This window comes from Cynocephalus volans, chromosome 7, assembly GCF_027409185.1.
Source record: "Cynocephalus volans isolate mCynVol1 chromosome 7, mCynVol1.pri, whole genome shotgun sequence".
NCBI classification, from domain to species: domain Eukaryota; kingdom Metazoa; phylum Chordata; class Mammalia; order Dermoptera; family Cynocephalidae; genus Cynocephalus; species Cynocephalus volans.
This window is the reverse complement of record NC_084466.1, coordinates 148,285,177-148,300,225: the sequence shown is the minus strand read 5'-3', so window position 1 is coordinate 148,300,225 and position 15,049 is coordinate 148,285,177.

Below are 15,049 nucleotides of genomic sequence, written 5' to 3'. Positions count from 1 at the left end.
CTTGTCCAAAGTCACACCGAGTAAAAGAAGCACTGAGTCGAACCCGTGGTTTTCTTTTTTTTTTTTTTGTCGTTTTTTCGTGACCGGCACTCAGCCAGTGAGTGCACCAGTCATTCTTATATAGGATCCGAACCCGCGGTGGGAGCGTTGCTGCGCTCCCAGCGCAGCACTCTACCAAGTGCGCCACGGGCTCAGCCCGAACCCGTGGTTTTCTAACACCAAAGGCTTTCCTTTTCTTCTTGATAATATCCTGCCGTGATTTCTTAAATGATTTCATACCTGTGTGGGCATCTTAAACAGCAAATAAGAAAAACATGTTCCTTGAATATCAAATACCTGACATATATAGACATGTATATTCACATATACATATACGACATGTATATATACATATACATATACGACATGTATATATACATAACAGGTAAGTTGTATATACATGTGCATATATGAACCTCCTTGCACCTCTGTCCCCGCTGCCCACCCTCAGATGTCTCGTAGCCTCAGCATATCTCCCAACACAACACAAATCCAGCTCTGAAACTATTCATGAATAGTATAGATTTTACTGAAGTTTTGGTGGGGGAGGTCAGGGGATATTGCATAGCGTGCAAGCAATCTTCTTTAAAATCCTCTGTGAAGTTTCAGTTCTTTCCCTAACTTCCTCTCTCTAAGGCAGCTGCCTCACCCGATCTTCTTTCTCCCTCTATAAACTCTTTGCATCTTCTCTAGTTACTTGGCTCAGCCTCCAGCCTCACTGCACTCTCCTCATATCCCCTTGGCTTACCTAATTCTCTCAGCAAAACAAATGCCTAGTCAAGCCCAACCTATTCAGTAGAGCATAGAGGGGGTGTTTGGTCTGTTGCTCTCTGTGCACAATTCTTCCTACTACATCTAATAAACACCCAATGAACTTCCCATCCCATCAAAGCCACAGGCATGCTTAGCACAGTCTTGCAAATAGCCACCTGCCCAAGCTCCATCCTTAGGTGATGAGTGAGGGTGGTGAGGACTAGAGAAACAATTTCTTTGGAGAAAGGTATGTGCATGTGTATTTCCAAAAGAGACTGATTGGGAAGATCTGGTGCATGGGAACCAGTGACGAAGGTCAAGGCATTCCAGGGTGTGTATTCTCCGTGAAAAGCTACCTTAAATGATGAAGGTTTGAATATTAAAGAGGTCAAACTCCAAACAGTCATCCTCCTACTGACTCAAGCTCTCTGCACTGACGCGAGGGAGATGCTCTCTACCATAGGAGCATAGAAAAAGCTCCCTTTCTTCCTTTGTACACAGATGGGGTGGGGGCAGCCTCTCTCTAGCCATGTTACACCAAGAGTGGGAAACGAAGAATGACTGAGGAGGGGCTGGATGAAAGTGCAGGGTGTTTGCCTCTATTTCCTGTAGGTGGCATCTGTTTGCAACAACCCTGGGTGCCAGCAAAGCCTGCAGTTTCCACCAGTGACCTTGTGTAATGGTGCCAGAAAGCATTGACATGGGGGCTGCCTTCTCTCTAGCTGGCAGGTAGCTTTCACCTTGAGCATCTGCTACAGGTGTCTTCCAGGGTCTGGCAGCAGCACACGCGAGCAGGAATGCTCGGACACCAGTGACATCATGGTACAGCTGACAGAGCCAAAAGCCACTTCTTCTTCCATTGCCCGTCTCCAGGCCGGAAGTGTCCTTTCTGATCTGAAATCAGCCACAGAACATCCCTTCCAGGGCTTGTTGTGCAGTGTGCCTCTGCTTCCCCTTAGAAACCCCAGCTCCAAGGGGTAGTGAGTGGGTACCCCAAAGAGAGCTCCTGCAAATGGAAAATGTCTTTGTAGTCTACTGTTTGGTCTTTAAAACTGTAAGCATTTTGTGTTCTCCTGGAAAATGCATACGTATTTGTTTTAATTTAAAATGTCTTTAAAATTGCTACCATTTTCCTCCCACATCTTCAAGTAGAATAGATTCTCAGAATATGTGCCATGTTTCTCCTTTGGTTTTACATACCCCCGGCCCACCGCTGGACACACTGGGGTACACTGGCAGGCTGATTCTCCAAACTGCTGGCCTGTCATTCAAGGTCTGTCTCTAGTGGTCTTAATCCACATTTCTAAAATTTTCCCCACTACTTCCCTACCATGCCCTATGATGCCGCTGGGTAGAAGTTTTTGTTGCTCCAGGACCCAGGTGGGTACATTCCAGGCTTCCTGCCTTGGCTCTTGCTGTTTCCTAACCCTTGGAAGGCCACATGCTTGTGGCTGTCACCAGTCACTATATCATCTTTTGGCACATGCCCTGATTTTCCAGATGGCCTGTGAGGCAGGTACCTTGTCTTGTCCTCCGTGTGAGGCCATGCAGTGCCTTGCAGAGAGCAGGTGACCCCTGAATATTGTGTGTGTGTGTGTGTGTGTGTGTGTGTGTGTGAGAGAGAGAGTGTGTGTCCCCGTGCGTGTGTGTGTCCAGCCCTCCCTCTCACAGGACAGCTTAACCTCCTGGGGTGCCATACTGGACATGGCCAGAAGATGGCACCAAGACTTCTGCTAACACTGGCTAGCAGGTTTGCGGTTTGGCTCTGAGTTGACGGAGAGAAACCTTAGGTTTTCTCAGCAGCTTGTGACAGTCCCTCTTCTCGATCCAGGTGGGGGTATCCCTCTGTGATTCTTGCCTGTTTGGGGAGGGGCAGATTCTGGCTGATTCAAATTTCTAGAAGGGGCCGAGCCCGTGGCGCACTCGGGAGAGTGCGGCGCTGGGAGCGCAGCGACACTCCCGCCGCGGGTTCGGATCCTATATAGGAATGGTCGGTGCACTCACTGGCTGAGTGCCGGTCACGAAAAAGACAAAAAAAAAAAAAAAAAAACTTCTAGAAGAATCCCAGGATTCCCTCTCCATCTGAGAGAGGTTCCAGGGAAAGAAGACAGGGCTGTTCAGAGGCAGGCAGTGGGAGAAATCCCACCCACATAAACCTGGGCCTCTTGGGCCTGGGCAAGCTTCATCTCCGCTGCCTCCTGCAGAAGTGCTTTGTAAACTGCACTTTAGAAACTGAGGAGACCCCAGTCCTCCCCTGACTCCCCACCTCAATCCAGACATGGCCCAGTTTGGGCAGGAAAATGCCTGGTAGGGACTGTTTGGTTTCCCCCAAAGGAGGCAGCCTGTGAGGTTGAAAGAGAGAGGGCTTCAGGGTCAGACCTGAGGTTGAATCCTGACTCCAAAGGCAAGTGGTGGCCTGGAAGTTCAGCCACCCTCTGGTGTTGCAGCTTTGAGAAATCTTAAAGTTTCTGTCTGCAAAATGGGTTGAGGGCATGAAATGAGAGGTCATGGAAACATGCCTGGCACATGCCTTGCATGACACTAAGTGCCAGCTAGTCCTGTTTCCCATCCTGCACACAGAACAGAGCAACTGCTATTGGTATAGATAGTAGACAACTCCATGCAGCTCTCTATTTCCAATGTAGATAATGCATCAACTGTGGCATCTGTGGTTAACAAATATCCATAGAATAAATGAATGAATTATATATAGATATATGCACAATTCATGATTTAATTACGCACTTAAATGTGAAAATATTTTAAATGTTAAACTTGTTTAACCTTGCTTAACTCATGAGTTTGCAGGTTGGTTGAGCTGTTCTCACCTGGGCTGAGTTTACTCATGCATCTGAGGTCAGCTCCCCATCTGTTTCTGTCAGGGGACTGACTAGCTGTCAGCTGGGTCATTCACACGTGTAGGACCTCAGCCGGGATAGTTGGAGTGGCTCATCACTGCTGTGGTCTTTCATCCTCTTGCAGCAGGTTAGCCTGGGCTGCTTCACATAGCAGCTGGCTTTCATGCACAGCAAGAGAACAAGCCCCAATGTGCAAGTACTTTAAAGTCTCTGTCATGTTTCCTAATGTCCTATTTTCCAAAGCAAGTCACATGGAGAATTCAGATGAGATAGGGTGTGTTCAGGATGGTACGGACGAAGACACATGCCTAATTCAGTCAGTGTGAAAAGGAAAACATTTGTGGCCATTGTGGAATCCATTACAGCAGAGAAACCATTTTTTTCTTAAAATGAAATCTTACTTGAAACCCCATCTTCTAAAACATATTCTCTGAATAGTGCAGAGGTGGGGTGACCTTACCAGCCCCCAGGGATCCCAATGAAACTCTAGGGTTCTGGAGAATAAAGTTTGAAATCCACAAGTGGTGTCCAAATCCCTCATTGCACATATGAGGAGTCTGAGGCTTAACCACTGCACAAGGTTGCACAGCTCATTAGAGAAAGAGCTGTCTCTCCTGATTATATTTTCACTTCCACAGCCACATGATGTGAGTGGTTAAGGCATCACACTTGGGGAAGGCTGAAGTTGGGAGACGACTTTAATGCTGAATAATTTTGGAGATAGAGTTTCCTATAAGTTCTGTAAGTCTTGGTTTGAGGAAGTGATATTTAAGCAGAGAACCAAAGGAAGAAGAGCAGCTAGCCATGTATAAAGTGAGGGGAAGGTCATTTCATACTATTTCAATATACATCCCATCAGGTTTTTTGCTTGTTTGTTTTAGTGTAGCTAGGAAATTGGTTATAAAGTTCATTTGAAAGAATAAACAAGCAAGAATAGCAAAAAATAAAAGAAAAAAAGAAAAAACCACAAAACCTATAAAAAAGAACAGTGGGGGAGGGGAATAACTCTATCAGATACTAAAGTACTGTAAAACTTCTATAATTAGAACAATGTAGCATTGGTGCATAAACAAAGGTACAGAAATATGAAACAGAATAGAAAATCCAGTGTTAAACCCAATTGCATATGCAAAAAGGCTGTGTCTCAATTCAGTGGGAGAAAAGATGGGCTTTTTAATAAGTTGGAGTAACAAGATATTTATATATAAAGAGAACATTGGATACATTTCTCGCACTGAACACAAGCATAAATTCCAAATCAATCAGAGATTTAAATGTAAGAAAGTGAAACCATACAAGAGCTGGAAGAAAACATGCATAAGTCTTTTTTTTAACCTGGTTCTGGAAAATACTTTACTAACTATAATATAAGGTCCTAATATAATAAGAAAAAGATTGACAAATTTGATTACATAAAATAAATAACTTTAAAAGGCAAACAGCTCTATGAACAAGGAAAAAAGAAATGTTAACTAGGATTCTTTTCTTCTGCAATTTATATCAGAAAAATTAATATCCCTAATATATAAACAACATGTAAAAACAGAGAAGAAAAAGACCAACAATAGAATAAAAAAATCGGCAAGAGATAGACAGCCATCTGATATTGGACAAAGAAAACAAAAATCTACGCTGGGGAAAAGACTGCCTCTTCAATAAGTGGTGCTGGGAAAACTGGATATCCATATGCAGAAGAACGAAACTAGATATGCACCTCTCCCCATACAATAAAATCAACTCAAAATGGATTAAAGACTTAAGACCCCAAACTGTAAAATTACTAAGGGAAAGTATAGGTAAAACCCTTCAAGAACTAGGTCTGGGTACAGACTTTATGAACGTGAGCCCAAAAGCACAATCAACAAAAGGAAAAATAAACAAATGGGACTATATCAAACTAAAAAACTTCTGCACAGCAAAGGAAACAATCAACAGAGCGAAACGACAACCTACAGAGTGGGAGAAAATTTTTGCTAACTGTGCATCTGACAAGGGATTAATATCCATAATATACGAGGAACTCAGGCAATTACACAGTAAAAAAACAACCCAATTAAAAAATGGGCAAAGGAGTTGAATAGACATTTTTCAAAGGAAGACATATAAATGGCCAACAGGTACATGAAAAAATGCTCAACATCACTAGTCATCAGGGAAATGCAAATTAAAACCACATTGAGATATCACCTCACCCCAATTAGACCGGCTATAATAAAAAAGATGGTGAACAACAAATTTTAGCAAGGGTGTGAAGAGAAGGGAACACTCCTACACTATTGGTGGGACTGTAAATTAGTACAACCACTGTGGAAGACAGTACGGAGGTTTCTCAAACAACTACAGATGGATCTTCCATACAATCCAGCAATCCCACTTCTGGGTATATACCCAGAGGAATGGAAATCATCATGTCAAAGAAATACCTGCACTCCCATGTTCATCACAGCTCTGTTTACAATAGCGAAGACAAGGAACCAACCTAAATATCCATCAATGGGTGACTGGATAAGGAAACTGTGGTATATATACACCACGGAATATGACTCTGCCATAAAAGAGAATGAAATTCTCCCATTTGCAGCAACATGGATAAATCTGGAGAAACCTATGTTGAGTGAAATAAGCAAAGCACAGAGGGATAAATACCGCATGTGCTCACTCATAAGTGGGAGCTAAGAGAAAGAAAGAAGGAAAGAAAGACCACAGTGGTGTGTTGGACTTGCAGAGGGAGAGAACATACCTAGGGATACAAAATGGACTGGGGGAAAGGGGGAGGGGGAGGGCGATTGGGGATAATTGGGTGGGGGAGATAGGGTACAATCACAATTTGTGGTAATGGGCATGCTGCCAGTATGGAGTGGCCCCCACATCTAGGGCACGAGGGGGAACAATCAGCCTTGTATCTCATGAATATTCATAACCCATAAAAAAAGATTTTGAAAAATGGGCAAGAGATAAACAGATGGTTCACAGAAAAAAAATTCAAATAAGCATATGAAAAGCAGCTTGACTTTGCTCTTAAGAGAAATACAAATTAAAACAACACTGAAATAGACCTTCTCTCCAAGTAATGGCTGAGTAAGATACTACTGTATTGACTCCTTTGCAGATAACACTACATAATCTGGACAATATTACCAAAAGCAGCTACCTCAAGATTCTGGAGAATAAAGAGAAGCAGACAGATTCTGGCATGCAGTCCATGCTCAGAGGAGGGGAGTTGTACTGATGTAAATTTCCTGCTTTTTTCTCTTCTTGTATCTTGGGGGAAGGTGCATTGTGTGTACACATGGAGTGGTGGTGGTATTGGTGGAAAAACTAGTGTTTCTGGTCTGGAAAACAAGAGTACTGAGCAGGCAATCTAGCCACTGGAGAGAGACGGGAGGAATCTCAGCAGGAAAGAGCTAAAGAGGGGTCCCCAATCTCTGTCTTCATTTCTGACTGACCCCTGACACATGCATGCACAGAGCAGACTCAAAACTTCCAAGCTGAAGACAAAAAATCTGAATTGAGATTGGAGCTGCCACCCAAGGAACAGACTTTAAAGTTTGTGTCCAGCCAAGTTGATTAATTGCTAAAACAAAAGAAACATCACTCATTAATAAAACATATAGGAATCTAGAATCTGCACAACCTAACATTTACAACATCTAGGATACAAACATCCAAAAGGTCTAGGATACAATCCAAAATTACCTGACACACAATGAACCAGAAAAATGGGAAAAAAAGGAACTCAGTCTCAAGAGAAAAAGCAATCAAGTGAGACCATATGTTGAAATTAGTAAACAAAATGTTAATGCAGCTATTATAAATATTATTGATGATATAAAAGTATATATGCTCTCAATAAATAAAATATAGGAAATCATAGCAAAGAAATTAAAATAATTGAAAGAATAAATGAAAACTCTACTCTAGAACTGAAAAGAATACAATATGTTAAATAAAAATTCAATTTATAGACTTAACAGAAAAAGGAAAAAACAGGGAAAAGATTCGGTAAACTTGAAAATGACCAACAGAAATTACTCAAGCTGAAAAAGAGAGAGTAAAAGAGATTAAAAGTGAAAAAAAGGAACTTATCTTCAGGGACTTGTTTGATAATATCAAACAAAATAATGTAATATAACTGTATTTGGAGTTCAAGAAAGAGAGAAAAGACAATGAGGCATTCTCTTTCTCTTTTTTTAAAATAATGATCCCAAATTTCCAAAATTTGATGAAAGCATAGATTTACAGATTCAACTTCAATAAACTTCAAGCTGAATAAACACAATAGAGGCATGTGTAGGCACATAATCGTCAAACTATGGAAAGCCATAGAGTTAATCTTGAAAGCAGAAAAAGAGAAAAATGACACTATGTAGAGAAACAGTGATTCAATTAACAGCAAACATCTCATCATAAACTATGAAGGCAAGAATAAAATGGAACATGATCTTTAAAGGTCTGGATTAAAAAAAAAGAAGTCCATCCAGAATTCTATGTCTATAAAAGTGTTATTTCTGGAGTAGAGGTGAAATAAAGACATTTCATATATAAGAAAACTAACTTACTCCATCATCAGCAAACCTCAACTACAATAAATGCTACCTTGGATCTTTAGAAAATGGAGAAAACATTGGAAATGATAAATATCTCAGTAAATATTAAAAACTATTCTCCCCTCCTTAGGCTTTAATTTCTTTATAATGCATATGTTTGTTGAAAGTAAAAATTGTAACACTGTCTATAGCATGTGTAGATGTGATATTTATAACAGCAGTAGAATAAAAGACAAAGGAAGTTAACTGGACTTATATGGTTGCAAATTTTCTACAATTTAAAGTGAGAATCTAACTATAAGTAGACTAGAAGAAGTTAAAGATGTATGTTGTAATCTCTAGAGCAGTCGCCAATATAATAATACAAAATAATACACCTAAAAAGCCAATAAAAAATATAAATGGAATTTTATAAGATATTTAAATAATCTCCCTCCTCAGAAAAACAAAAACAAAAACAAAAAACACCACAGGATAGGAGAAACAGAAGAGCAAAAAACCCCACAAAAACCAAAAACAAAGGTGGACAGTTAGAAAACAAGTAATAAAATGGTTGTGCAAACTCAATCATACCAATAATTATATTAAATTCTTGTATTAATGGAATAAACATTCTAATTCAAAGACAAAGTTTGTCAGAATGAGTAAAAAAGCAGGAATCCAATTTCAATGTCTACAAAAGATTCACTTTAAATATAATGACACAGATAATTTGAGAGTAAATAAATAGAAAAAATATACCATGAGGACAATAAACATGAAAAGACTGGGGTGGATATAATATCAGATGAAATAGATTTATATCTATTAGTAGATATTTATATTATATCTATTAATAGATATTTATATCTATGAATACATTAATATCAGATGAAATAGATTTCCGCGCAAAGGGAGAATTACTAGTTATAAAGAAGGACATTTCATAGTGTAAAGAAGGTTCATCAAACCTAATAAAGGTTCATCAAATGTAATAAAAACAAACCTGAAAGCATCTAATAACAGACCTTCAAAATACATGAAGCAAAAGAAAAGGGATAGAATTAGTGGGACAAATAGAAAATTCCACAATTATAGTTGAAGATTTTGATACTTCTTCACAGAACTGAAAGCACAATAGTAAAAAATCAGTAAAGACAAGATCTGAAGCTTTTTGATGTAATTTATATTTATAGAACACTATATTCAACCAAATACACTTAGTAAATGACTCAGAAATTCTCCACTTACATATTTACCAGGGAGAAATGAAAACATATGTTTTGACAAAGACTTGAATGTTTATGGTAGCACTATTTGTTGGTAAAAATATGAGAGATACATACGTAAAGTCATTCATTGCAGCTATATCAACAATATTAGAAAATAGAAAATATCCCAAATGTCCATTAATAGGACTGGTTGAATGAATTGTGATACATTAAAGAGAACAGTACGATGCATATTCGAGCATGAAAAGGAAACAGGAATATTTCTACATTCACTTATACTTATATTTAAAAACAACGAAAGAATAAATAAAAAACTTTAAAAAACAACAACACAGCCTCTTTGGAGAAATGGTTGATTCCAGTCTATGAAAGGAAACGAAGAGAAAAACCTGGAGCCTTTTGTTGTACTAAATAGCAAGGACATTATCAAAACTTGCTGAAGGTGTGGTTAAAAAATTCAGGAGCTTTTTGTCTGGTCAAAGATGAAACAATCTGAGTATTAATTTAAAAACAATAACTACGTTTGTTTGAAATGTATCAAATATGTTTAAATCCACTAGTAGCTCATGATTAAAAGAGCCAGCATTGGCCACCTTTGGAGGGTACTAGGCAACCAACTTATTAAATAAAAGAACAGAATCAAGCATTTTTTCTTGCCTTTCTTATCCTATAGTATCATACTCAGGGTAACAAAATAGTTGACAAAATAACTTTTTCTTTATAGTTTCTCTTTATTCATTATTTTACAGTGAATTAAAACAAATAACAAAATCAGAATACCATCATTTTGTAACGTCTAATAAAGTAATAGATTCAGGCAATGCTCATAAATGGTTGTTAGCAAAACAAAAAGAGAAACATCCAGACTTTACATATCTCCTGATGGAATACACTACCATGTACATCTGATTAAACCTCTAGATCTAATTATTTATTTATAGAACACACAGGACAGGGGAACATGTTAGATGAAACCAAGGAGATGCAATCAGGAAACTACAGATTAGAAAACTTTATGAGATCGATGACCTGGTGGTTTCTTCAACAAATAACTTGCAAAAATATAAAAAGGCAGAGCAGAAACCTGTAGATTAAAAAGAGACTTAGGAGAACTATCAATCAATTGCAACATATGGAACTTATTTTGATTTAGATTCAAACCCAAAATCAGGGAAATTGGAATACTAATTGGGTATTTAATGAAATTAAGAAATTATCATTAATACTTTTAGGTGTATAATGGTATCATTCATAAGATTTTAATACTGTTTATAATTTTAGAATTAAGGGATGATGGTATAATATTTAAAATGATCTTTATCTTTTAGAAATACATACAGAAACTTTTACAGGTAAATTGTTATGGGGTGTAAGATTTGCTTCAAAATAAGTCTGGATGAAGGGAGAATTGGGGAGGGGTACAGATGGCACTGGGTTGCTGCTCATGAATTGAATCTGGGCCATGGGAACAGGGGGTTTTTGATACCCTTTCCTCACTTTTGTATGTTTGAACTTTTCCATAATAAATAGGAGTATGTGTGTGGGTGCATGTGTGTGCACATGCACACACATATGTCTTTAAATAGAGGGAGGGAAGTCGAGTTCTTGTCGGAGGAAAAACCAGGCACCAAGACTGTGAAGCACAGGAGAGTTCGGTGCATCTGACGCAGTAGAGGAGCTGCAGGTGGGTGGCGGGGTGAGAGGTCGCATGGTGCCAGATGGGCTGAGCAGTGGACAGAGCCCAGGTCCTGCAGGGCCTCGTGGCTGGAGTATGGCATTTGGATTTTATTTTAGGGAGCAGTGTGAATCCACTGGAGGTTTTAGGGACAGTATTGACATGATCCAATTTATATTTCCTGCAATAATAATGTCATCTATATTGCGTGAGGCCCTACTAGGTGCCTGCTGCCATGCTAGGTCCTACATATCCATCCACGGTGCCAAGTCCTCACATCATCCTCAGCACTGAAGGTGAGTATTATCATCCTCATTTTACAGATGAGGAGGCTGAGACTTAGAGAAACGAAGCCACTTGCCCAAAGTCACCAGCCACGAAGGAGGAGAGATGGGAATTGTACCCAAGACCGTCGGGCCCAAAGTCCAAGTTTTTCCCCACAAGAATGGAAACAAGAGTGTCTTGACCACTCCCTGTATCGGCAGCTCATTTTCCTGAAGTTTCGAGTCAGGTAATCCAACTGGAGAGGACTGATACTGGACACCAGCCGATTCATTTCTTTTTAGGTTCATCACGGTGCCCGATACTCCTCCTATAGGGAAACATCATTGCCGGTACTGTTTCTGGGCCAAGTACCTGTGCAGTTCAGCTTGCTTTTGATCCAAATTTACCTGAGAGAAGGATTAATCAAAATTGCTATTAAGCATTAGGATATTTTATCGGAGGAATATGGGACTAAGGTTAAGAAATAATAAAAAATAGAAATACTACCACCGTCATCACCACCACCATCACCACCGCCATGTGCTTAGAGCTTTGTAGACTGGAGAATATCTTCCATGTGTCATCTTCTGTGTGTTATATACTTTCTATCACCTGATCCTTACCAGAGACACTTCACACAGTAGGGCCACACCCAGGGAGTGTGGAGAGAGAGCCCGCTATGAGACCTGGGTAACTACGATTTCCGTTTACACAGCATGTTTGTCTCTTTTCATGTCTTCTGCTTTCCTTGGAAGATCCCCAGCAGACCAAAAGAAGAGTGACTGTGCCCCTCATGTGAGAGAAAAAGGCCCACTGTGCGTCAGAAGGACAGGGTAGCGTAGCTAAATAGGGTGGGGAGGCCACAGCTGTCCCCACCCCACCCGTTGGGGGCTCTGTATAAATCTCAAAAGGTAACTTTAGCTTAGAGAGTAGATGGCTTTGCTCTTCTTGGGCACCATGTACGTGACTGACTGTTAGCGAGACCTTTGAGATTTACTCACTGTTCCTCCATTTGATATTTAGGGTATGATAATGGGGCTACACAAAGACCCCAACACATAAAGCCACTTAAATGCTCAGGGGCTAACTGTAGATTCCCCCAGGACACATAAAAGGCCTGTTGCAGCCAGGCTTCCAGAAGGATCTCATGTAAGGAAGGTTTTAACTGAACAGGAGTAGAAAATGAATGCCAGCCCCTTATTGCTAAAAGATCCAACATGTTCCTACTGGCCATCCTTGCCCTCAGGCCTCTGAACATTACCACGGGGAACATCCCAGGATCAGCAGAGAAGCTCAGTGTTCTTTGTCTGGAAAGCCACCTTTCTCTGGGGAAAACTTGTAGAACGAAGAATTTTTTTTTTTTTTTCACACCATCTGCTGGTGTGGGTGGATAGAGGCCTGTCTTTATTTGATGTCATATATGCATGTATGTATAAGCACAGCTGACATATAAATAGAGTTTGTCTAAGACTCTGCTGTGAATGTGCCCAGGGGAGACGTATAGTTCAAGAAGGAAAAAAGAAAAATATATGTCTATTACTACAGTTTTATGCATCTAATATCACAGGCAAATATAGACACCTGGAGACTATCAAACCAAAATTAAAAACTCATTGGAAGGAAAGGACAGTATTTGCACAGATTGCCTATAAATCTTCAATAACTAACTCTCCTTGGGCGTAACATCAAATGTTCGCTTTCTTTTTGGTGTCTTATTAGGAAGGAAATTTATTGCCCAACTCTTGAACTGTGTCAATTTTTAAAAAACATTGTGTGAAGATTTCCAGGAACCACACCCTTGATTTTATGCTAGCTCTATGCCACCGAACAGGAAAAGGATTGGTCTTCCCAATGATGAAATGACACTAGTCATGAAATTAAAGAAGATAGTATGTACTCAGTTGGAAGCGACAGCAGTTTCCCATAAATGTATCACAGCCCTGGCTCCCTTTGATAAGTTAGAATGATGTCACTCCCTCCACTCTGGGCCAGCACACAATCCACGTCCCCAGCTCCCCTGGCCCCCAGTGTCTTCTTCCCTTATCTAAAAGTGGGTCCAAAGAGAAGCCTTCAGAGGAAACATTCTTATGGTGGGGTGTGTACCCCAGCTGGGCTTGCTCGCCTGCCATGGTGGGAATAGTTCGTGAAGGGCCAGGAAGGATTTGCATATGGTGCCCATTAAAAATAATACATAGAAGGTGAAGAGCCAAACTTACCCAGGCAAACCTGTCTCTGCGAGGGCCCTGGCATCCAGGGAGGGTGTGAGTGGCTGCTTCTGTTCCTGTTGTCTTGTGCATCAGACCACATCCCATGGCAAGGGTGTCACTGAGCCACCAAAAGAGGGCGGGGGTGGTGGGGTGAGGGAAGGAGAGGGGACCAGTGAGACTTTTGAGCTAGCCCTGGTCCCCATCTTCTCAGTGGGGCTCTTCCAATGGGAGTCTGCCTCGGGCCTGGGTGGAAACTCCCATCAAGCAGGAGGGAAATATTTGAGCTGCTGCAAACCCTTTGGAAACCAGGGGAATGTGGAAGGCGGGATTCTGTAACACTGGAGCTAAGCCTTTACTCACAGTGGGAAATGAGGTCGGCTGGGTTTCTTTTGTGGCCCCGTGGGTGGCTCTCCTTCTGGTTATTGTGGTAAAGACAATGCTATCCAAGCTTTGTTGCTGGATCTTGGTAAGGGCAGCTGGCAATGCTCTTTCTCCAGAGATTTTAAAGAATAAAATGAAAATAAAAGTGCATAAAGAGTTTTTGATTTAAAAAAAAAAAGTGAAGTACAAAACAGAACTGAAGATTTATTCAATCTTTGGTAAGAGAAAATAAAATGAGAGAGTGAGAGAGAGAGTGCCTGTTGGGAAAATAGAATAGTTTGGTCAGGGCCCTCGCCTAGGGTCCGGTTGGGTGTGGTTTTAGCACATCCTTTGTAAGCAAATTGTGTGTATGGAGTTAGTGTGCATGCACGCCAATGCATCTTTTTAGTTTTGTTGCTATTCTTGTGTTCTTCAGAGAGAGAGAGAGAGAGAGAGAGAGAGAGAGGAAGAGAGAGAGAGAGAGAGAGAGAGATTAAGACAGAGAGAGAGGAGTTTTAGTGAAGCAGGTGGGTGGGCATCTGCCTCGGGCGTCTGCCCTGCAGGGCCATGCTTTCCAACCTATGGCTCCAAGGACCTTTTGGCTGGTTACCTAGCTCATAGACCTGCATGTGAGGGGTCTGGTTACCCAGCCTGGCATGTGAGGGGTCTGGGGACCCAACCTGGTGTGTGAAGGGTTTGTGACCCAGTCTGTGAATGGGCTTGAGGGGTCTGTGAGCTCCAGACCCAGCCCTAGCTTTACAATTGGCGTCACAAAGAGGATTAAGAGCACTACAATTGGCGATGTCGACAGTATTCTAGACATTAGCAGTAGAGCCACTGTGCCCAATACTCGCAGATTAGAATGAAACCTCTGCTCAAATGACTTGGAGGATGGACCAACTAGATACGGGGCTCGTTTTCTCTTCCAGCTCTCTGATTTATGATCTGGGTTCCTAATTAAGAGTTCCTTGGATGAATGTCTTTTCTCCTACAAAAGTCATTTGCCTTGTCCATATGCTACTAATGCTGATTTTCACTTGCTTCTCTAGTATTTGAGTGTCTATTTGGCTAAAGACCTTGAGAGGTGCAAGGAAAGAAGTAACACACAAATAACTAGTAGTTGAATAAATAGATG